This window comes from Neodiprion pinetum, chromosome 1, assembly GCF_021155775.2.
Source record: "Neodiprion pinetum isolate iyNeoPine1 chromosome 1, iyNeoPine1.2, whole genome shotgun sequence".
Classification (NCBI taxonomy): Eukaryota; Metazoa; Arthropoda; class Insecta; order Hymenoptera; family Diprionidae; genus Neodiprion; species Neodiprion pinetum.
This window is the reverse complement of record NC_060232.1, coordinates 15,778,042-15,804,537: the sequence shown is the minus strand read 5'-3', so window position 1 is coordinate 15,804,537 and position 26,496 is coordinate 15,778,042. Positions and strand designations below refer to the sequence as shown.

The window sequence follows — 26,496 nt, the reverse complement described above, 5'->3', positions numbered from 1 at the left end:
ACCGATCAACACATTATAGATCCGAATAACTTTCATAAAATGACGGTGAGCCTCGCGACTCAGATATTCAGCCACTCCATTTCGGCTGCGATTAACGCTGGTAAGTTAACAGGTGATCTGAAGCATCCTAACTTCGTTGCGGCCGCGGACTTTGCAAAAAAAATCAATAACTTATTCGATTGCTTGAATAGTCGCTCTCTAAACAATTCGAACCCTTTGCGATGCGCACTGTCGACCGCGCAACCACAAGTTGAGAAATTCCTTCAAGATTGCCTCCCGTGGTTCGAAAATTGGACCGTTGACGTTGGTAACAACCCAGTATGCTTCGAGAGCTTAAGATTGACCGTCCGAAGCGCTTTGCAGCTGGGTGAAGACATGAAAAGTGAAAATACGCTCTATTTAATCACGTCGAGATTGAATCAGGATCCGTTTGAAAATCTTTTCGCCGTTATACGAAACCGCGCCGGGCACGGCAATCCATCAGCAATGACCTTCCGTCGAAACCTGCAGTACGCCATGACGGCCAATGTTATAAAACCACTGTCAGGGACAAATTGTGAAGTCGATGACACCACAGAACTGCTCGCGGACGGCACTAACGTGCAACGCCAAGCTGCAAGCGCAGACGAGACGCGAAACGTCAACAGAAACTCCGATATTTACTTGAAGATCTTGAGCTCATCTACTGAGAGACAGGAAAAATCAGCACAAATTTTAGACAAGTTGCACATATCCCTCTTGGAGGCGTCTCTTGTATGTTGATTCCAGATATATTGAGTTTTGTTGACACAGTAGCCCTTGTTGGGTGACGTCGCAGTATAAGTGTTGGATGAGTAGAATTGCAGCCAAAGTGGGAAGTGGTCGGAGCCACTTTCTATTTGAAGTACCTCAAGATTCTGAACTAATTCTAGAAACTGGATATTTGTAATTACGAAGTCAATGATACTATTGCTTTTGCCTAAAAAGGTGTATTTGCCTGGAGAGTCGCTTGGGGTTCTACCGTTGATGAAGTGCATTAGATTATTCTGGGTGAAAGAGAGCAATTTCTGCCCCCTTGCATCAATTTTTGTATCAGCAGATGCTCTGGTTACAGTTAGGTTTGTGCCTAATACAAGATCTCCAGGGATGTCATCCAAAGTCCAAATGTGAGCGTTGAAGTCACCCGTGAGGACCGAAGGCAAGTGCCCATGTATCTCATTCACCTCGTCGATTGATTGTTGAAGTAAATCTAGGGAGGCCTCCATATTGCGCAGCGGTCTGATGTAGATACATGCTAAAATAAAAGAAAATAAACCAGCAGAGACAAGAGCGAAAATCCAACTATCAGATTGATTAATTACCCTTATGTCTAGGTCGCTTCTAGCAATTATAGCTATCCCGCCGCTTGCTCGTCCCATATTCTTTTCTTTGATTGCTGGTGAGATTAGGGTGGTGTATTCATGCCACTCAGAGGGAAGATTGAAATTGCCAGTTGCCCAGGTTTCGCAGATACAGTAAATGTCGACATTCTAGAGAGGTTGAAGCTTTATCAGATTTTGTAGACCTCTAGCATTCCAGGACAGAATATTTAGCTATTTTTGGCGTTTTGAGGCACCTTGTTCTAGTCTTATCATATCAATTGCATGTTCACTCTTCAGTTGGCTTTGCATGATTTGTGTTTCAAGCTTTGCGTTGTTGCAGTTCATATGTTCAGTTAGTCTCTCAAACATTTTGGCAATGGACAGGGCCTCAGGGGACATATTCTCAGTAGTATATACTACTGAAGTTGTCTGGCTGTTTGTAATCTCAGTAGGCTGGGCAGTGTGTGGGGACGTTTCCGTGTCTATGTTACTTAGTGAATGATGAAGACCTGTATGCATTTTTTTCATTTGTTGCGAGCATTCAGTAAAATCAGGCATCGACGACTCTGACCCGTCTTCTTCTGATCTTTTCCTCTTGAAAAAGTCTTCAATTTGTCCGCAGGAACTAGCTCTCTCACGAGTAAATGTGAGAGGTTTAGGTAGTCTACCTTTCGATTTGTTTTGATCGGTGCAGGGTATGACTTGCTGTTGACGTATCTTCGGAGTAAATTTCATGCAGTCAGGTACCCTTTTGCGAGTACAGCTGGCAGCACTTTCTCCCGGAGTTGGATTTTCAGGCCCGCGATTTTCCACAGCCGACATAACCTCCAAAATGACTCGGGTTGATTTTATGACTGATTAAATAAAAGTTGTCGCACGGATATCACTTGTTTATTTATGCAAATCGTTGAATAAATCGAGATTCAAGTATATTTAGACAACACAGTACGTAAGCACTGCGAAAGCAGCAAGAATTCAGGAAATTAAAACAGAGCACTTCGGACCAGCGTCCGTACACAATCAAGCGTCTCGATGTCTCTCTCGGAAAAAATGAGGTAAATCGAATTATTTATATGATTGATGTCGCACCCTCTCTGACTTCGAGATTCAATCACATGAGTACGAATAATCGCAGGGCTTTAATCTAAGGAGGTACTTTCAAGAGCCAATATTGCTGTTCATAATAGCAGTATAAATTCATTCTCAAGTTTTTTATACATCCGAAAATATAAACTAGAATGCATTGTGACGTGTGGTACTAGTCCGGTTTGCATCAGTCGCTAAAATATGTCATCAATTTGTTACGTGTTCAGGTTGAATGATCGCAATCACTATTCGGGAATTTGCATTAGTGTTTACACTTTGTCGATCATAAGGAATATTCTTATCACTTATTGTGACTACCTAAGTATCCAAGATTATATTACAGGTTATCCGGCAAAATTTTCCATACAAAGTGAATACGGCGCGAACGTATTAGGCCACTGAAATACGCGCGTTTTGTTTTTAGAAATAAACTTGACGTAATTCTGGGGTAATCATACATGCATACATTACCTACAAAACAGCCACCTACAAAACTGTCATCAAATCAGATACTACTGCCAAGTACAATTTGTTTGGTAACTAATGATGATTTTGATATACAATAACTAATAATGACAAAAGAAAAAAAAAAAAAATTGGAGGTAGTGGTACTTGGTGGGCTTTTTCAGAACAAGCACACGAAAATAGAAGTACGAGCTATATCAATGTTGTAATCGCAATATAAACCTGCCAAGTACCACGACCTCCAACTTTTTTTTTTCCCAATTTCAATTTTGATTTCAATTTTTTTTTTTTGTCATCATTAGTTAAAGTATATCAAAATCATCATTAGTTTCTAAATAAATTATACTTGGCAGTAGTATCTGATTCGATAACAGTTTTGTAGGTGGCTGTTTAGTAGGTGGCTGTTTTGTAGGTGGCTGTTTTGTGGGTGGCTCTTACATTACTATACTTGGCGAAAGGTTTTCGCATCAGAGGTGCTTTTTGGGGATATAAATACTTTTCGTGGGATTTCGGTTGAACATTCGGCAATTTTGCTCGCTCGCTACACTCCACAGTGCGGCCAAAGGCCCCTTTATGCGGCCAAAAGACGAAAAACGTGGAGAATGATCCACAAATTGGTATATGGGGGTTTTTGGGGTCGCTGATTATGAATTCATCATCAGAATTAGCAAATTCAAGATGGCCGACCTAGTATGGCGTCATATAATACGAAAAAACTTATAAAAAATTAAATGAATTGGGCGATTGACTGGAAGTCTTTGTTTTGAGATTGTAAGGGTATGTAATTGAGAACGAACAAATTAAAAATGGCGGGGTGCAATATGGCGATGTTATACAGGAAAAAAATTCTGAAAAAATTATTATATTTTTATTGAAATTTACCATGGTAACTCACATTACATATGAAGAGTTCAGAAGCGTAATGGATAAAATATTTAAAACTTAGGTGTAGAAAATAATATTACATGAAAAAATTTGCATTGCCAATCTCGTCACAATTGCAATTTTCTATATCTGTATCGGTTTCTGAGGCCGAAGAACTGTCATAATATTGTAGTTCCGTTTGATTATTCACAGTTGGAGGAGCTAACAAATTAATATAGTCTTCAAATAAAGATTTTAGTGGTTTCATGGGTAATCTCCGACAGCTGAAGATTTGTGGATAGACGCAATCAAAAATCGTTTGAAAACATCCTTCAACGTTTTTTGACGATAATGTTTTCTTGCAAAATTCATGCGGTAGATCTTAAAAAATTTATTACAGGCTTCCTGCGCATCTTCGGACATTTGACCGATCGGTAAAACCGAATGTTTTATTATGTCGGGGCCATGAATCGAAAGTTTGTGAACCAAAGTGGGCATATAATACCAGGGATATTATTGTACAATGTCTTTAGCTGATTTTACTGCATACTGCCGAAAATTGTTATCATCAATAGCATGACGCAGTTGCGTATAACCCTGTCTCTCTTTCTCATATTCTTTTGATTTACTGTATGGATGTGTTTTCCTTCGAAGGCTCACTTTTATCTTTGTTTTTCACTTTGGTTTTTGAATTCTATGCTTTATTTCATTTTGTTTTTCATGTATTACTGTGATCGTTGAAACGAATATCTGACTTTTTTTTTGTAATACAGTGCACAAAAACTGAACGGGCAGCAACGGGCAGTTAAAATTGATTTTATTTAGTACATGATACTTTGATCTGAAACCTCAAATGACTTAGAGAGCAAGATGTAGTAAGATGAAAAAGTATTCACTCAATCGAATCCATTCAATTCGAGAAAAATAACCAAAAAATAGTCCTTACATATCCCCTTCTAACAATGTACTATTCAGGAATTTATATTCGAAATTTTTTTTACTTATTCTACTCACCTTCAGCTGTAGAATCCATTTTGTTTCGTTCAAATCGCTTTAAAAACAAAAATTTGACGCCTGTTCATCCGACGCGTCGCCAGTCGCACTTTCCTTACCGTCGAGTAGCGTTGGGGCGAAGGCCATATTCAGACTGAGATTATGGGGGGGATTTGAGGCAAGGGACATTACTATGAACGTTTCCCGTCTCCTAGGGGACTCCTTTAGCCAACCCAATGACAAAATATCCACAACTAAAAACTTTTTTTTTGACTTTTGGCCGCATAAAGGGGCCTTTGGCCGCACTGTGCGCTCGCTCGATAAATTTTTGGAATAAACAATAAATATTTAAGACGAACATAATCGGTGGAAGAGCCAAATTAGAGCTTTCTCATAATTACATGTATCAGGTCCAAGGTCTTCTACACATTACGAATAGGAAGTGGTGCTACTTTATAGTTTGGACGCTAAAGGGATTGATTTTTGATAAAATAAAACGTGACGATAAATTCTGGACCGAAAAAATTGAGAATAAATTAGCAGATTTGTCTCACTTTTGTTTGTTACCCGAGATCGTAGATTCTAGACGCGCCCGACAACTCTCAATCCGCGAACCACCTCAAATCATCAAAGCCTAGAAGGCCATGCGTAAGCAACAGTAAATTCACGACCGATAGACGACAAAAAACTGTAATATAAATATATGTATTGTAACGTGACATTTCGGCCAGACATGCCCGTTACAAGGTGCTCCCTGAACCTCGGGCGGAATCCCGGGATAAGGGTTTCGGGGATCGAGTCGCGATAATAGTAAAGAGCGCCAGAACTGGCGTCACGTATCCGAGCTTCGTCAGGGACGTAATAGAGGATTATGAATGAGATATTCCAGGTTTTTGTTTTATTTATTTTTTTTTTTTTGAGTGCACCGGCCACGAGTCAGCAACCAACTCCGACGCCGAGGATATGTCGAGGCAAGGCGACATCACGGAGATCGTGCGGGAAGGATACCGAGGCTGCAGAGGGGGAGACAACGCAGATCCCTGCAGCGCGGGAATCCAAGGCGGACACGATTTCCGCTGGCGGCCGGCACGCCGCAGCCTCCGCGCTCACCTCGCCCACACCTGACCAAGGCAACCACAAGAGACCAGCTAGCGACGAGGGAGCACCACCCCGCCCAACCCCAGGACACCGTAGAGCTGCGCGGAAGACGACATCGCGATCTAGCGGCAAGTTCTGCGCCGTATAGTGACAACAGGTGCGCGTCAAGTTGCGCAATCTCCGAATTCGATGACAGATCGATTGTTGCGCATTCTTAGGGTGATGACGTCACGAAGGATTAGCGTATTGAGATCGGCGTTGCGTCCGATCGGCCATCTGAGATCACTCTAGTTCTGGCAGCTAACGAAGGCACTGTTTAAAAGTAGCGTCTTGGTTTTTTTGTTCCATTGCGGGAAAAGAGTGCAGTTGCGAGTGACGATGAGCTGCAGAAGTCACGAGGGAGTTGGCAGTCTTGTCCACTGGATGTGGAGCGGTAAGCGCGGCTAATATTCTTGCGAGAGAATTTTGAGACATAGAGACGAAAGGCTTGCCGAGGAACGGATAGCCATATTTGCGCTAGCGAACGTACTTGAAATTCTTTAGCTGATAAATCTGCTTGGTGACCGTAGCCTGAGTTGCGCGTGCTAAGGTAGAGCCACCATTTGTCTTTAATTTTGAGTTATTGTTTATTTTTCAGACAGCGACTAGCGCGAGAAGGCATAACAGGCCGTTTAGATTTAGTCACGTGTTCTTTCTTCTTTTCTGGTATATTATTCTTATTTGTTTTTGTTTTTAACTCTACGTAAGTGAGTAGGACTCGCGAATAGCGAATTACGATTCATTATTTCTATTGCTGAGTATTTTGAATCGCGAAGAGTGACTGTGGCCTGGTTATTTTCCGTCTTGTAGTGTGCGTCGCGGTGGGCGACGTCGGAAGAATTAATTTTTTTCGTCATTGTGATTAGTCTTTTTTTTGTATTATTATTGGAAGAAAATATGGTAATTGATTTTATTATTTCTTCGTACGATAACGTGTTGGCGTACTTCTTTCGTGTCTCTTTCTGCCCGAATTTTACCCCTCCCCTTTTCACGGTACTGAGCTGCCGAGTGTATCGTCGCGACATATAGTCGAGGAAATAAAGCACTAAAAACGGCCCAACTGTCGATTTTTTGAGCAGTAAGACGGATTTTAATGCGGTTTTTTGCATTCGCTTCGTAAGAGCGCCTACAAACTTTGTGAACTAAATTGATTAATTAATTTTTTGAAAATGCATTATGGCATTAATAATATGCATTTTGCAAGTGCACTTCCAAGAGACACTAAATAAAAAATTTGCTACTCGGGGGTTTTTGGGGTCGCTGAACACGAATATTGCCACGGCAACCGTCTCCGAGGTACCTGGTGCCCAGGGTGGACAGTATCAACGTCTTCTCCTAGAGTTTTGGCGAAAATTGTGATCGAATTTGTCGAAACTCGTTGCTCGGGGGTTTTTGGGCTCACTGAATACGAATATCGATACGGCAACCGTCTCCGAGGTACGTGGTGCCCAGGGTGAACGTTTCAACGTCTTTTTCTGGAATTATCTTGAGTATTATCATTTTTACCTCAATTAAAGTGTATTGTTCTTAATTCAATCACAAATTCGATCACAATTTTCGCCAAAACTCTAGGAGAAGACGTTGATACTGTCCACCCTGGGCACCAGGTACCTCGGAGACGGTTGCCGTGGCGATATTCGTGTTCAGAGACCCCAAAAACCCCCGAGTAGCAAATTTTTTATTTAGTGTCTCTTGGAAGTGCACTTGCAAAATGCATATTATTATTGCCATAATGCATTTTCAAAAAATTAATTAATCAATTTAGTTCACAAAGTTTGTAGGCGCTCTTACGATGCGAATGCAAAAAACCGCATTAAAATCCGTCTTACTGCTCAAAAAATCGACAGTCCATTGCTTTATTTCCTCGACTAATAGCGCATCAACGATTTCGAGGCGTGTTTATCACGCCAGGCGCCCACCAAATTTGGCGATATTATTTTTAGGTCCAGGATACCTCGTGGACGCCGATTCATTGTGCACGTGGTAAGTTCTCGACCATTTTCTCCGAGTGGCCGAGGTGCAGGAAAAATCCACGTCACAGTATATATGTACATAAATATAATAGCTTTGTATATAGCTTACGTGCAATATTTCTGTGATTTATGTTCAATTAGTTATGTGTATTACTATGCCATAAATTTACTAGTCATATCGTTATAATTATATATTTGATTATTCATTCCAGGAATACTTTCTGCAGTCTGACCAAACTGCGTGTATACCTATATATTATGTAAATATTCTATAGCCTATTTTTCCGTTACTATCTGTGACCTGCACTCGTGACGTACTACTTTTCATAGTTTGCGCTTTCTATAGAATTTATTTAGCCATATGATGTATACAATGCTCGATGCCTTGTTATGATATGAATTTTCTCTATCAAGATTACTGTCACGTTTCACTTATATTGTTTCAATTTAATTTCTATGAGATCCTTTTCATACAGATGTCGTGATTATGTTTATTAAGTTTAAACGAATTTAATTTCACTTTCATCATTTTATATTATTTTTTATCATTTTGTATTCGTTTGGTGCAAACCCGATCATGGTTGGGAGGTAGGGACGGGTTAGGTGGGTCTCTGTTTGATAGCGACCTCCACGTGGTGAGACCTGGGAGATTGATGATATTTTCTTTGTTATATCATGAATTTGCTAACAGTTATTCGTTGCAATTTTCAATTTAAAATGACCTGTGACGACGTCTGGCCAGTATTCATAGTTACGTATTACTTTCGAGACTGTATTCGGAACAGCTCTCAGGCGATCAAGCTATGCTTTGAGCTGATTCAAAACAGTCCTGCAAATAGAACCTGACTATGAATACCGGTTATTACACTATTACCAGTCACGTGATTGCATTACGTAGAAATACGGACGCCGATGAATGTAATTTTCGTTGAAATATTAAAAATGTATATCAATATCAACATTCGTACGGGGAATTCTACGTCACATAAATCAAAGAATGACCTCGTATTTTTTCAATCTATTCATACTTTTTTTCACATGTCAATCATTCAATTTTGAAGAAAAAGGAGCGCGCATATATCCGGTTCTATTCGACCTGAAGATATCGTTTACAGTGCATTCTGGAGGTAAACGAATAAGCTTTCATAAAAAAAATGTCATGTTGGACATTATTGAAAATCCCAATTTTCATAAACAATTCAAATGTTTCACGATTTTTACCTCATTAATGACAAGTTTTTAAATTACAAAAAAAATAGTTTCGGGTTCATTATTGAATTCTGTATTACTTGTGAAGTTTTCAAGTGGAATCTGAAAGAAGTCTATGTTTTTTCTATTATCCATCAGGTGCTGCGTCGTGCCGAGCGCGGCACACTGGGCTGTTTAAAAGTATTTTAAAAGCGAATACCCGTGAGGGGTGGTGGAGGCTAGCCCGCGTCAACAGCTCCACTCCGGCGACAGCTCAGCTGCTCCGTCTCACTTGTTTCTTTACTCTTTCTCTCTCGCCACGGTGAGCGTGGGAAGCGGAGTAGCCCATGCTTTCTAGCTAGGCGACGCCCTTAAAATATTTATATCAGTTTGCCTCATGAAAATATCTTTATTTATGTTATGCATTGTATCCTTCCTGTACATATCGCATTGTTGACTATACCGATATCAATAACTTAATGAATTATTTATAACATATTGTGACGGGACACCTTGCCGGCGTACCGGCACCTGACGGTCAGCCCGAGCTCCCCAAATATTATGCTCATCGAGACAAGCCCAAATCTTGCGACGCACCCGGTGACCCCACCACGTACCAACAAACCAACCAAATCACGCAATTTACCGTTCCCTCTTCAAGGGACACGGCCAATCACTATTCCCAAAATCTGCGAAATTAGACGAATAACAGGTATAAAAATCGAGCACAAATGTAGCTCGACATCTATTCATCATCTATCGTATATCGTACGCAGAGTAGATCAGTTATTCGTCCGACTCAGGACACATCTGCACATTTGCTTGGCGGATTGTAGAATCCTCTGACCCATAGGTAGGGCCCCTGAACCTATAAAGACCCTCCTGCATTGCGACAGGTCGTCTTGATATGGGCGACCGTATATTTGCGTAGAATTCCCGTTCTTCTGACCACCACGCTATCATATAAATAATATTCTGTCTTGCCATCTGCAAAACAAATCATTGTCAACACCGAATAATAACTCATCAATGACGATTTTCTAGCGTCAAACACCGTCCTTCTGACCAACACGCTATCACATAAATAATATTCTATCTTGCCATAAGCAGAACAGATCATTATCAATACCAAATAAGAACTCGTCAACAACGATTTTCTATCGTCAGACACCGTCTTTCTGACCACCGTGCTATCACGTCAATAATATTCTGTCTTGCCGTTTGCGAAACGAATCATTACCAAACTAAATAAGAGAAACCAATTCCTTCTCACCTTTCAACAATATTTCTTAACATTATAAGAAAAGTAAATTCACGACATTCCTTCCTGTCATAGATCCCACTTCTTGGGGACACAACATAATCATTATTCAAAGATTTCCTCTTGGAAAACAAATTTCTCGCCTCACGAGTAAATCACTCATTGCGATTATTCTTTGTCTTGCTTCACAAGCACAGAACAAGTTTGACCCTCAACTGTTCACACGGCCTGTGATAATAGGTTTATTCCACTCGTGCCATTGCACATGAGAGTGATGAAAGAACTTCTGAGGCTATCTCGACAACCAATTTAAAACGGTTAAACTCGAGCAACCTCTTCCAGGAGCTCATCAAAGAATTAATAAGTAACTATTTTCCACCTTCTCTCCGAGTCCAGGGACCGAATCCTGCTGTTCTACTTACGAGACAGGAAATTCTTAAAATTAATACGATATTCGAGCTGGTGCGAAACCACCGCGTTACTTTTCATCGGCAATCTGCCAACACCCACCACCAACGATGACGATGTTGCAGCTGTTCCACCTCTATGAACAATAGAGGAAATAAAAGAATTTGAAATGCATTCAACAATTGCAGATCTCAAGCAACTTCTGGTATGTCTACTTAACATTATAAAACAAGAATGCTTATAAATAAAATATTTGAGATTATTCAAAAAATTTGCCTTGCAAGGCATACAAGTTGTTTTTTTTTTTTTTTTTTCCAGTCGTCCTATCTTACTCAGGCCGGAGGGAGCTCGGCAAAAAATTGTCTTGTGCGCATCCTAAAAAAAGTTTTTGGGCCAGAAGCCGCGAAACAGTCGTCATAGTGCGGGCAGCGTGGAAACTTCAAAATATGTGATTTAGGAATCGTTGGCGTTATTAAAAGTGAACACGTACTCAACAAGTGTAATTTAAAAAATGATTTGTATATATTCATTACACTTTTTAATCTGATAAAATGGTGAAATTATAAAATGACTGTTCTGTTTTAGTTTGTTGTTTTCAGAAGCTGTCAAACGACCGTTCGCCTGCACAGATAAATATTTTGAAAACGAGGCTAAGGAATGGCTCCACCAGGGCCGCAGAGTACGTTTAGAATACTACTTTCGTTATTTTCGTTTCATTGTTTATCATTTATCTAAAAAATGATTACTTTTTTATTTCTGTTTTTTCTTTTTTAATTTCCTAAAAAAAACTTTGGCTGAGTAAAAAATAAACTTAAGGCGCACGATTCATAGAAATGAAAAAAAATTGTCATTCACACTAACGTATAATTAAAAGTATACAACTCTTATGATTGTAATATATCGAAAGATTCGTGCGGAAGTTTCGCAATACAATTGGAAGTGTGAACAAGTAAAAAGAATATCGTTTGATTGTGATTTTCTTAATTTCCATTACATCTTGTTCGAAAATGTAATTTTGTTTTTTTTTCAAAAGTTTATGCTCTCTCGAATAAGGAATAAAGAAGCAATGACTGAATAATAATTTGAAGACTGAACAGATAATATATACTAGATTAAGAAAATTCATATAACATGCTCTGCAAATAAAATGGAGAATATATCTTCACAACTTTATTGTCATTTAAATTTATCCCAAATATGAAGAAAGTATGAATAATAATTATGTAACATAATCAGCGCATTAATGTAAATTCTACGGGATAAAACTTTGTAATAGTTACATGTACAAACCGTATATGTTACGAGATTATAACTCGTAGCATTTTCGACTCTTATACGTAACTGATATGAAACCAAAGTTATGTTAGTTACATCTATGAGCTGAGTATGTTATGTAACGGTAACTCGTAGTTTATTCATAACTTCGATTTAATAAAAGGACGACAAATTTGAGAACAAACTCCGCTTCATTCATGAAGTTAAGGATGTAAATGTTACATCTAAGAGAACACGCGTTACGTGATATTTCCATATTTTTTTCGAAACTGTGTTTGCTGGGTAGTTATCCGGACCGATCGCCACCCGATCGCCCTTCATACCGATTGCTGACTTTTGCCATATAGATGAGAAGATTCCCTCAAATCTCAGAAATCGATCGTAAATTACAGTGACCGGTCGACTTTACCGATTGCCAGCCGATCAACCATGCGGTAGTTAACCGATAACTTGTTCGGCCGCAAGAGGAGCCACCGCTCGCCTATAGTTAGCCCCGAGCGAGTCGCCAATCAGTAATAGGTAGCCGGGGGAGGTAACTCGTTTCACCGATTGCCCGCCAGAGCGAGTCCCCGAATTTCCCGTTCATGTAACTAATCGCGTGAGAAAATCGACCGCTAGAATGAATGTTCGCTAAGGGATGTTCTTTTCCCACATGCTTCGGCAGGTACGGGTGAATCATCTGCATGTTTGAGTAGGCAGTACTCCCTCCACAGTGACATCTGTGGCTTATACACCCTCAAGGTCTCTTCAGCAGGTACTTTATACGTTTTTCGACTTCTTGCTGAGTCAAGTCGTGCGTGTGTACTATACTACTAACATACTACTCTGAACTATACTCATTCAAAAAAGAACCGTTCGTGCGATTTTTCTTATCTTGAATTCACCACTTCTTGTGCGCCGTCATAGTAAAGAAGTGTTAACATTCTTTTTTTCGTTATTGAGTGTGTGCGCGTCTGTGCGCTGAGAGACCGATCCGGAGGGAGACTTACGAATCAAGGAACAGCGATTCGAACATCCTCTGCGGCAAGCTTCCTGCAGAACTTTTATTCAACAAGGTAATTAGATGAAAAAAAAGTCTCATTTCTTAATTTCAAACTTTTCATTTTCCAGTCAAAAAAATGAATTCGCGGCGAGAGACCGATCCGGAAAGAGAGAGAGAGAGACTCACGATTCAAGGAACAGCGATTCAAAAATCATGGAGATCATTGCCGATCTTCACGGATTCACCTACGCCGGTAATCAATTCGTGGTGAAGGAGTTCACAGCGATCGCTATTGAATGGAACAAAGATGGCATACAACACACGGCTTGTATGCTGTATCAACCACCCTGCAAATGGATTGGATTGTCTTCGAAGCATAGAATCTCGAATGCATGGTTAACTAGAAATTATCATGGGTTCGAATGGGACAATGGAGAATTCCCATACGAAGATGCTCAAAAGCTGATCAAAAAAGTCCTCCGCGAAGCAAGTTACGTGTACGTAAAGGGTAAAAAAAAAAGGCTTCAAAGTATCATCGATAAAGTAAAACTCATTATTCATCCTGAAGATTTGGAGTGCCCTGAATGGTGAGATCTTCTGGTTGCTTATTGGACATTACGTAAGCATCATGACAAAGTAGCGAGTTACCACTGCGCCTTCGAAAACGTGCTAACGTATAAAATGTGGTACTTCCAGCAGTGTCATAGTTCCCCCAAAAAATCTTTGGAGCTTTATGTGCAACTCAATGGGAATTTATGCCTCATGCAGAAGGAGGACATGACCTGCTTTACTACGGACTTCCTTCTCACTCACGCACCTCATGCCATTGATGATTTGTGGACCTGGGGCAAACTCTCTGATACTATGAGAACAAACAAAGACATCGCAGGTAACCTCAAGTGTAGACAGCATTACACACATTCATCTTTCCATGTTTGTGGGCCGCATTATGAACCAGACTTTGTGCAGGTTAAGGACTGCACCGAATGCAAAGTATCTCAAAAGTACAGCGGGAAGGGGGGGGGGGGTGAAAACTAAAACGAGGATGTTTTTTATGAGAGGAATGAAATTGTGTAAAATATATAGTTTTTATTTTTATAAAAATTATTATACGTACAATAATGTGAAAAATAAACTTAGAAGTAAGGTGGGGGGAAAAAATCGTTGATAAATAATTATAACTACTTATAGCTAAACCGACAGCTAATCTTATACTTAATATTTTTACAATTAAACTATATATGAGGTATTCCATGCCAACTGAGTGAACATTTTCCTTGACCCCGACCAATTTTCTTCGTTATTTTTTGTATGATTCTACAACCTAAAAAAGCACTCACCATTTTTCTCAGATTTTTCGATCCATCTTTCTTTTTTAAAAAATGTTACAAACCCTTTTATGGTCCTGAAAAAAACGCCATTTTTTATTTTTTCACAAAAATTAACATAATTTGTAGGTCCCAAAACAAATATTTTGAGCCATGCTCCAGAGTGGAGAATTGATTTTTTGTATTTTTCAAATATTTTTTTAGAGGAATAATTTTTCTTATTTTGTACATATACAATACATATGTTATGTTTGTAACATTCAAAAAAAAAAATGGTTGCGACGAAATATCTGAAAAAAATGGTGAGTGCTTTTTTTTAGGTTGTAGAATCATATAAAAAATAATTTAGCAAATTTACAATTTGTATACATACAAAATAAGGAAAATTATTCCTTAGTATTCTTATGATTAGTATTCTGAATTACTTTTTTCATCACTCTTTGTTATTGTGGTGTATGTGCGTGGCGATGGGAGCGGGCCCGTGTGCGTGCGTGTGCGCGGGTGCGAGGGTGCGAGTGAGAGCGCGGCGGACGAATGTGTGGCGAGACGGGCAGAGCGTCTGGACGAGAGGGCCAGAGAAGACGGGAAAATAAAGAGTGTTCATACCGTGAAGTCGTGTTCATTAACCCACTTGCTCTTGAATCCCACATCCGCAAGACAGTAGTATACACTGCAGTTATCAACATACCAAAATTAAAAATACCCCTCGTCACTCTCAATACTTTCTTCATCGCTCTTGGCTGGGAGCCGCAGCCTCGCCCGGTCGTTGGGGAGCAGCTTGATCCACCGAGCCACCCGATGATACCAGTCCATCGGGTTGAGAATCACGGGGAGAACAAAATCCTCCGGCTTGGCGACCATTTCGACGTTTTCGTCAGCTCTCCAATCCCTGTTGGCCTCCTCAGCCTACCTCTCCGCAACGGCCACCAGCTGAGTGTTGTTTAAATCCTCATCATCATCGTCCGTGGCGATATCGTCTTCAAACGCCCCGTGGCTGCGGATATATCTCCTTAGTTTCGACCTGAGCCCTATAGCGAGCCTCCGCGAGCTCCCGTGTTTCGGCAATTTCTTCGTCGTTTAGATTTATAGTAGAGAAACCTGATGAATGAGGTGGGCTGGATGGGCACGCTAAAGTTTGCAGCCCCTCATATATGTAATTTTCGGCGTTAGGTAGAGGGGCCTGCTCACCTTGTTTTTGAACCACCAGTAGAAATACCGGTGGCTAATCAATAGGTATGCGGTTCCCCCGTTAAGGGTCACCAGCAGCCCCTTAACACCAACGTCCAGATTTGTCGTCAGATGTGCACCATCCAGCTCTTCAATAAAAGCGAAGGTTGCCTGAGGATCTCTCCATTCACAGGGTGTCAACCAAGTGAATTGGTCGAGACACCTTCAATTTAGAAAAACACTGAATGTATAAACAGTGGAAAAATTGCGTTATACTCACTGTAGCAGTTCACGTTTACGTCAACCATGCTTATTTAAAATCTATATGTTTTATTTTATTTTATACACTCAGAGTAAAAATGTTTCTGGAAATTATTTTCAAATACTGTCACTTGTAACGGGACGCCTCGCCGGCGTACCGGCACCTGACAATTCCCCCTAGCCCCCAAATATTACGCTTGTCGGCAACAAGTCCAAATTTCATTACACACCCGGTGACCCGACCACGTACCGACAAACCAACCAAAGTACGCGATTTACCGTGCTCCCTCCTCAAAGGACATGGCCAATCACATTCCCCAAATTAGGAAAACCATACGCCACAACGGGTATAAAAGTCGAGCGCAAAGGTATCTCGACATCTATCATCTATCGTATATCGTCACTATACACAGACTAGATCAGTTATTCCGTCCGAATCCGGACGCATCCGTACATTCGCTTGGCGGACCATGACATCTCACCGAGGAGCTAGCAGTCGACACAACCCTACGATCACGAGACAGGGACTGGTCACTCCAAGGATCCTCGAACACCACTCTCAATCGAAGGAGGGTATTCAACGTATATAAGGAATTTCGTCTCTTTTTAATAAAAGTCCTCAGGTATTAGGGAGCCGTGTCTGAAAAAAGGCCAGCATAGCGACTGACGCTGAAACTCATATACGGTGATCTTCTCGGAATCCTCTGACCCATAGGTAGGGCCCCTGAACCTGTAAAGAGCTTCCTGCATTGCGACAGGCTGTCTTGATACAGGCGACGGTATAATTGCGTAGAATTCCCGTCCTTCTGACCACCATGCTATCACGTAAATAATATTCTGTCTTGCCGTTTGCGAAACGAATCATTATCAATACCAAATAATAACTCGTCAACGACGATTTTCTATCGTAAAATACCTTCCTTCTGACCACCACGCTATCACGTAAATAATATTCTGTCTTGCCGTTTGCGAAACGAATCATTATTAATACCAAATAATAACTCGTCAACTACGATTTTCTATCGTCAAATACCGTCCTTCTGACGACCACGCTATTACGAAATAATATCTCGTCTTGCCGTTTACGAGACGAAGCATTATCACAACCTAATAATAAATCGTCAACGTCGATCTCCATCGTCAAAGTTTACTGAAATTTTAGCATGTGTGAAGTTATCACACGAGTCAAATAAGAGAAACCAATTCCTTCTCATCTTACAACAATATTTCTTGACATTACAGAAAAAGTCAATTCACGACATTCTTTCCTGTCACACATCCCACTTCTTCGGGACAAAAATATTTAATTATTCCTAAACAAAAGGATTTCTTTTTTGAAAACAAATTTCTCGCCTCACGATTCCGTCAATCGTTGTGATTACTCTGTGTCTTGCTTCCCAAGCACGGAACAAGCTTGACCCTCAACCGTTCATACGGCCTGTGATGATGGGTTTATTCCACTTGTGCCATTGCACATGAGAGTGATGAAACAACTTCTCAGGCTGCTTCGAAAACCAACTTAAAGGGTCAAACTCTAGCAACCTCTTCGAGGAGCTCATTAAATAATTAACAAATAAATATTTTTCACCTTTTTTCCGAGTCCAGAGACCGAAACCCGCCTTTCTACTTACGAGACAAGAAATTCATGAAACAATTATAATACTCGAGTTTATGTAAAATCACCGCGTTATTTCATATCACGTATAAATAGATCGCGATATTCGTCGCATAAATAAACTCGAAACGTTTTACAGTATGCACCGATAAAATGATTTCAAGTTTGATAATTATTTTTAAAACTAAAGCTGAACACTAAGAAAAAAATGTTTCGAAGATGACATAATTTTTTCGAAGAACTAAAAGTATCAGTATACAAAAAATGTTTTTAAAAGTTGAATAATTTTCATGAAAAGACTAAAACTTCTCCTTCGCGTGATACTCAAAAATTTCGATGAATGATGAATTTTCAGTCAAAGCGGTGGTATTTATCGAAAAGACTTGTTCCTCTTTCTTTCAGCTAAATTATAGATAAAAACAATTCTTCCTCGCTCTTTAATTCAAAAATAATAGAAAATTACACTCGGAGGCCGATCCGGCTGGGTCTCTAAGTTCAAATGTTGAAATAAAATCAGCTGTGTCACACGAAAACTCATTAACTTCAGGTAAATTCGCCTCAAACTCTTACCCACCACCCAATTTTTTTCTCCTCGCGAGTTATAGAGAAAAAAAGATTGCCGCTTGGTTTAGGATGTATAGGTAACTCATGATAACTTATATCGAAATTAATTCATACACAATATATTTATATTTTCATAAAAGTATACAAATCAATGACACAATACATTTACATTTCCATAAAAGTATACAAACCTTGAAACTCACAAGAAATATTGCGACACCCTGTCGCTAATCCATCGTTGAAAAATCAGACGTTCACAAAATTAAATAACTTGCGTTCTGAATTCGCCGGGTACAAGTGCAGTTTACAAAATTAATCCCTTATACTCGAGATTTGCGAAAGTCAGTAGCATTGCCGTACGATATGCGCGCCCGGCTTAGGTACAGTCTTCGATTAAAACAAGGTTTCTACGTTTGAAATTCTGAGGATTCATAACGAGCGACACTTGCGATACCACTCAGCTCAAGTGCACCCCTTAGCTGAAGGAAGTTAATCACGTCCAGTTTCAAAACTGATGGGTACACAAAAAAATCAAGTATGAACCTTTTACCACCATACTTCGTTCTTAAAACTGATGGTTTCTACGTCTGAAATTCTTGGGACTCATAAGGAGCGATACTCGCCATACCACTTAGTTTAAGTGCACCCCCTTAGCCGAAGAAAAGTTAGTCACGTACGGTTTCATACTAATGGGTATGCAAAAAAATCAAGTATTACTTTTTTCCTAACATACTTCGTTCTCAAAACTAATGGTTTCTACGTCAGAAATACTTAGGACTCATAAAGAGCGATACTCACCATACCACTTCGTTCAAGTGCACCCCCTTCAGCAAAAGAAAAGTTAGTCATGTACAGCGTGAGAAAAAAATTCACTTAGCTCAAGTAAATGTTGCTAGTTTATCTTTAAAAAGTTTACAGTTATGTGCGCATGTTGCCTTTTTGAACGGGTTCGAGTAAGTTAGGTGAAAGCCGCGCTGGAGGCTCATTGTCCTCGTGCGATTCCGGGGTGAAAACTCATTAGATTGTTACGTCCAGCGTACCACCTTTCTCTATTATCCTACTCGCTAACTCTTCCATAGTTCTTATAATAATATCATCGTCGCTGTGCTGTCCTCTTATCTCTATTTAGCCTTACGCTACTCACTATCGCTCTTACTCACCTAATTCCATTCCCTTGCTTCAGAATCCGCACACCATTTCTACACCCGTACATTTGGTCTCTGGAGACACTCCTATTCTAACTCTCAATACCGTCACATCTAGATCTCATATATCTTTCGCACAGCCCACTTCATTCTTACCGCTATTTCAACTTCTACGCAATAAACACATAATCGTTATATCAAATATACCCAAGTTTATTCAACACTTATCCCAACTTCCGGTTGTCTAGTACGTAAAAGCGAAGCCGAACCTGTTTGTTCATACCGCTCGGGAGTAAACCCCCTTCATGGACGTAACGAGAGATACCTGAAGCCTGTGACCCTTTTCATGTGCCAATATGTTATACGCCCCCACGCTTCTCATGGTCCGCCTATATGATATATAACGGCTCGCACAATGAGAGTATAGTCATTCGCTTTACTATCGTCGTTATTAAAAGTTTGATTTTTTCAATCATAAGAAAATATGAATAAACAAGTATGTGCTGATCTCGGTGAGAAGATGGAGAGTGCATACAACTTTGTAACATTATAAGCATTTGAATATGGGCGGGAATGTTTCGGATTTGACTCGACTGAAGGGAAGTAATCTCTGACCAGTGTGGTGGAACGAGCGATAAATCCGGAGCATAAAAGGCGAAGCAAGGGACTCTGCGAGAAGATGCCAAACTGAAGAGTCCTCCAACGAAATCCTCCGCAGTAGTCGAAATTTCAGTTTTGTTAGAAGTTCAATAGTTCAGTTATTCACAATACGAATTTCACCGAATATTTGGCATCTTTCCGGTCCTTGCTGCTATTGTCGCAAATTCAACGTGTGCAAGCTCCGAATCCAACTGGTACATCAGAACAGAGATCAGTAGTAACGACGTCTGCGAAACCTGAAGCTGCCCACCAGAATTCTAACTAGCTACCTAACGAGAGCAAAGGAAAGAACAAGAACAGGAACGGCAAGTGACTCGCATGTTGCAGAAGCAGAATTTGACTAGGAACAGCATTTGAAGACCAAGAGAAGGAAAGCATTTCATTTTGGCGTATTGTGCATAGAAGGCGTATTTTAAGTTGTGTGAATGTTTGGACGAATGAATGACTATTGATTATTTATATTTACACTTTTATTTCTACCATTTTATTTCAACCAGTTTATCTTTACAAGTTCATCTTTACAATTTTGTCTGTGCTATCTTACCTCTAATTTATTTATTTTATCGAATCATTATTGTGGAGAATAAAGTGTCACAACTTGCTATGCCCACTACCTCTAACCGAAGGAAACAGATCTACTATCGTTAGGTGGAAAAATATCTGTTTCGAAAATATGTACCTCATAAACACTGTCTTGAACAAACCGAAGGTGCGTTTGAGCGAAAAATTTCAACATCAAAATACGCTCTCACTGATGCAATCGTGCCAGGTGAAATCTTAAGAACTTTGTACCTTCGTTGGCGGTGGCATCGGTAGCAGCAGCAGCAACGTATGTGATTGGGTGCGGTGGAGTTATATTAATAGCGCTATTTAAAGCAGAATCCATACCGGCATCGTTACGAATCTGCAACATCGCGATTTACATGAATTTTTAGTGGATGTTGGAGTTGTTGCCGCTGAACATTTAAAAACTCCAATGCAGGAAAATTGAGGTAATGTGAAAGTATATGTAATTCTTGGAGCTAAATTCGGAAATGTAAAAGGTGAGGCTGTGAGTGTCGAAACAAAATATTTCATCAGTCGCAACGGCATTATTTTTCCAAGGACTGACCTGGAAAAATGGTTCACAAATCAAATGATCGAGCGGCTGCTCGGCAAAGTTGAAGACTTTGAGCATCGTGATTCTGGGTAGAGTCTGCGGGAAATAGTCGATGCTGTGGTAATATGAGCTCCCATGATCCTCTTCGCGTTGGAATTTCCACGTTTGTGAAGCAGCCCAAGGATATTACAGACAAAAAAGTGGTGGTCAACACCCAGAATGAGCGATGTTTCCTGTGGGCCGCAATTGCAGCTCGCCCCCCCCGCGCTCGTCAATTCAACCAAAACTAGCACCTACAAGCCATTGATCGAAGAACTCGACTGCACATGTATAAATTTCACCACGACTCTGCGCGACGTGGATAAATTTGAAAAACTGAATAATTTAAAAATAAATGTTTACGGGGTTACCGTAAAACCTTGTAAATGTGTCTCAGTACAGGGGGGAGCGTCATCGTTCTTCTGCATCTGAGTCAAAATTGGATAAGCCAGAATGATGTTGCCATTCACTTGCTCATGGTTGGAAGTCATGTGGACGATAACGTTGACATAGACAATTTCATACCTCGATTCAACTTTGCTTGGATTAGCAATCTATCGCGGTTAGTAGGCAGTCAAGTTTCAAAATGTAAGACTAAACAGTTCTTTGGTGACAGATGCCTATTCCACTTTGAAGTCAAGAACAGCTATGAAAATCACAGGATAGATTGCATTCTATCCAACAAAGTTTGAATGGTGTTTCCGAAGGAGAAATATTGAAATTTTCAAATTTTAGAAACAAAATAATTTCACTATTCATTGTTTATGCGAATCTCGAATGTATATTAAAGCCATCTGTGAATGGATCTCGAGCTCATATCCCGTACAGTGCAGAATACTACGTGCATCGCGCGTATGAATGATACACTGTCGGGGTATCACAGTAAACGTGGAGTTGACTGCGTGTATTGGTTTGTCAATCAGTTGTGTGAATTAGCTGTACAAGTAGAAACGATTATAAAAAAACATTGTTCCAATAGAGAGTCTTAGCCGAGTGCAGCGCGATCGTGCGCGAAATTGTTATATCTGCGAGAAACCTTTCTTGCAGGAGGACAAGAAATGCTACGATCATTGTCATTTCACAGGTGAATATTGCGGCCCCGCTCGCAACGGGTGCAATTTGAATTTCCAGAAGACACTCACCATTCCGGTGGTGTTTCACAATTTGTCGGGTTATGATTCCCATTTTGTAATAAAATCTTTAGTTTCGAAGAGAATCGGTGGAATAACTCTACTGCCGGTTAACAAAGAAAAATATATCTCGTTAACGCAAATGGTCGATGGAACTTTCATGAGCTTGAGAGTCATAGATTCGTTGCGGTTTATGGCGAGTAGCGTGGAGAAATTGGTCTCGTATATCGATGCGGCGGATAAAGGGATAACTCATTCGTTTTACCGCGACCCCAAAAAATTCGAGTTGACTCGTAAAGGTGTTTTCCCATATGAGTACGTTGATAGTTGGAAAAAACTGGATGAATTAGAATGACCGCGTAAACAAGATTTCTATTCCACCCTCAACGATTCGCACGTAACGGAGGATGATCATCAGCACACGAAAAACGTTTGAGGTAAATTCTATACGTTAGGTGAGTACTCGGCTTTATTTTTCAAAACAAACGTCCTTTTGCTTACCGATATATTTGAAAATTTCCGCAGTAGTTGTATGAATTCGTACGAGTTAGACCCCCTGCATTACTACACCGCACCGGGGCTTGCATTCAATGCTGTGCTAAAGCATACCAGGGTCAATCTTCAAATCTTAGATGACCCCCAAATGGTGTTGTCTATCGAGAGAAGCGTACGGGGTGGTGTGGCGCAGTGTTCGAATCGCTTCGCCCAAGCGAATAATCGGATTATGGGGGCTAATGTCGGTCCTAGAAAAGAGGAATCATACTTAACGTATTTCGATGTGAACAACCTGTACAGTGTGGCTATGAGTAAGCATTTACCCCTTGATTCTTTCGAGTGGTGTGACAACAAAGAGATTCAGGTATTCCATTTTAGATGATTCGCCAGTTAGATACATTCTCGAGGTCGACTTGGATTACCCAGTATTCAGGCCGTTGGCCAGTATATATAGTCAAAGTTGCCGCTCGTGCGACTCGTCAGCCGCCAGAGGCGCGCTTGGGACCTTTCCCCTCTCTCGAAAACCGTTGACACGCTGTGGCGTTAGCCAGAGATCTCGCGACGCCCGATTTACATGGACGTGCGAGAGAAAATAAAGAAAACCATAACCATTAACAATGAGTTTGAGTAACCTACGAAAAAATAAACAAGTTAAAGAGAAAAAACGTGCCAAGCACACGACTAAACAAGAGCTGCACGTAACACCGGGTAAAATTGCACGAGGCGCATAAAGATCTACCGCTCTGCCCTGAACATTTTATACCTCCAGGTAGCAAATCGGCAAGACTTGCAGCCACACTACTACCGAAAAATGAATGCACCTTACACTATCGTAATTTGAAGCAGTGCTTAGCTTTGGGTATGATTGTGGTTGAAGTGCACGTGATTTCGAAAGTTGAAATCAAACAACAAATTTGAGACAAATTACAAACCAATGAACAAACGTGGTTTTTGCCAAAACCATGGAGAATTGCGGAAGCATAAAAATGTAAAATTAGTACGAAGATGGGAGGGTAAGGATGGGGCGAGGAGTCTGATAGCGAGTCGGAACTTCTATAGCTGCACCGTGTTCGATGAGAACATAATTGTCATCAAGATAAGAAGGTTGAGGGTCTATTTCAACAAAACTATTTACATCGACGCCACCATTCTAGACCTGTCCAAAATCGTACTATACGGTTTTTATTAGAATTATATTAGAAGTAAGTTTCATAATCAGGCCAAATTATTATATACCGATACTGACAGCTTGATATAGCAGTTCAACGTGTCCAACATCTACGAAATCGTCAAACGTGATGTAGATGAGCACTTTGATACCTCAGACTATCCCCTCGACAATGCATACGGATATACGATATCCCCCGGGTGAATAAGAAGCGTTTGGGTCTGATGAAGGATAGAAATAATGGTGAAATTATGACTGACTTTGTCGGCCTACGCACAAAACTCTCTGCATTTCAAACTATGGAGGATGTGGACAAGAAACGTGCAAAGGGGGTCAAAGGCTCAACCCTAAGAACAATCACGTTTGACGATTATAAGGAATGCCTGCTTCAACATGTAGATGTTATAAAGCCTCAGCACCTCATTAGAAATAGGAACCATACTGTCAATAGGATTGTACAAAACAAGTCGGCTTCAAGTTGGTGCGACGATAAGAGGTGGTTGCAGGATGGTGAAACGGAAACCCTACCTTGGGGTTTTGAATCAAAATTACCTGGAGTATTTAAAACCTCAGGTCAAAACCTGGGGTAGGGTATCTGGTGCCTCAAGATGGTCGCGTCTTGTGTATATATCTATACATATTTTAGAGTGAAAACACTGTAAATATGTGTAAATATTTTGAGTATGTATAAGTATGAATAATTATTTAGTATTATCTAATTTTGATACTACCAGCCCCGTATCGGTAGATAGACCATCCACATTAGTGAAAAAAAGACAAATTCCGCGAGTGTGAATAATATATGTATATACATAATATATATACATATGTAAGCTTTGTGGACATGTTCACGCATACGCGCCTTCAAGGATTAGACCTCTGGGTGGTGGCGACACGAGATGGACAAGAAAAGAAGCTGGGGAGAGAATAGAAGAAGTTCGGATTGATAGAAAAGAAAGGAGCATGAACATTCAGTTGGACATTCTTTTTTTTTAGATTAGTCACCCACGTGGTGCTTTTCATTCATTTCATTATTAATTTTTTTGTTTTTGTTTTATCAGAATAAATTATGCCTTTTTTTTAGACGAATCACGGTCTGTTATTGTTTCCGTAACCCTTCGACATATTACAAATCAACAACTCTTAGTTTGTGGACAAGAGTAGAAGAAATGGCGAAACTACAATTTGGATGTGAATTGACTGCCGACGAGGACCCCAAGTCTATTACCATTATAATCAAATCCATAACCGATGAAGATGGAAAAAAATTCCACATTTCACAATGTTATCAGTCATACAAACAACATCCAGAAATTATAAAACTACCAGAATTCAGAAAAACTGCAAATACATTAAAAAAACGTGTTCAATGCAGAAATGTGTGGATAAAGCTAAATGATGAAATCCTAACGCTCTATAAAGATGAAAGTGGCAATATGGCAGTCAAAGACTTTCTGCTAGCAGATATTGCTACCCCGGAACAAACTGCACCGAGCACTGCTGCGAAACAAGTAGTTGAAAACTTAACGAAATTTCTTGAAAAATTTAGTGAGAGAGAAGAACCTACAAGAGAGAATGAAAACAGAAATTTGAACAAACTGTGCGAAAAATTTGATTGAAAAAAGTGAGCGCAAACCAATGGTTACAGACATATGAAAGCGAATGTGATCGATCGTGTATTGGAAGTGACGTTGAAAAAATTGAAGCTCTGAGATTATTCTTGGATGATGGAGTAAAGGATTGGTTCAACTCTATGTTGATCGAACACACATTAAACTCCGAATGGAATAAATGGAAAGAAAATATTTTATCAACTTTTGCAGATAGAGGTTGGTCATCTGTCACTCTTGCGATAAACTACAAGTATTTCACCGGTTCAATTCTGGAGTATGCATTAAAAAAAGAACATTTATTATTGGAATCCAATAAAAATATGGATAACAGAACATTGGTAGATCTAATTGCTGATGGACTACCAACGTTCGTTAGAAACAAAATTGACAGACAGGACACCACAACTCCAGTTAAATTATTAAGTGAGTTAAGAATATATGAAAACATGAGAAAGAAATCAAACAAAGTAAATGAAAACAAACCATAGATGATGAAAACAGAAGCAAGATCCAATTTGAAACAGCCATGTGTAATTTATGAGAGCAGAGGATATAAAAACAGATATCACCATGAAGATTTGTGTTGGTTCAAAGAAGACAAACACAAAACCACTGAACAAAAAAGAATGACTAATACTATACTGGAAATTGACAACACAGAAGATCCAAAAAACCAGATTTCCCCACCCTAGTTGAGGTCAAGGTGATACGAAACGAAAATACTGAATGCAGAGGTATTTATGAATGCAGAGGTATTTATGATTCTGGTTCAAATATCATACTGATAAACTCCAAATTGGTGAAAATAATAAATTTAATGAAAGGAAACTTCAGTAGCACAATAAAAACAATTAGTGGTAGGGGTAAAACTAATGGCTTAATAACAGTAAATGCAAATATACTCAACATTACAGATAAAATTAATGTATTTGTGTACAACAATGACGAATTCAATTATGATATGATCTTATCACTAGATACTAGAAAAAGATTTGGATTGACCCATGATAGGAATTTAAATATCCAATTACAAGAAGAAATAAAGTCCAAAGAAAATAATGATAATTTACCAAAAGATGAGTTATACATTAGAACCAAATTCAATAACAAAAACAAGATACAAAGTAAAGAAGATCTTGAGATGAAAAATGAATCTGATTAATTTCAAGTAAATTTTAATGAGGGTATTAATATAGATGAATTCTCTTCGGATATGGAACAGTTAAAAACTAACCAAAGA

The 26,496-nt window shown here is 39.7% G+C and overlaps 1 protein-coding gene and 1 pseudogene across 1 annotated transcript in view; one reads left to right on the top strand and one right to left on the bottom strand.

Annotated features, from left to right (window-relative positions):
- LOC124220168 (arylsulfatase B) overlaps nucleotides 1–26,496 on the bottom strand; it is a 557,318-nt gene that overhangs the window by 327,099 nt on the left and 203,723 nt on the right. The gene's annotated exons all lie outside the window — the stretch shown is intronic.
- Nucleotides 24,813–25,744, top strand: LOC138190764 (uncharacterized; annotated as a pseudogene).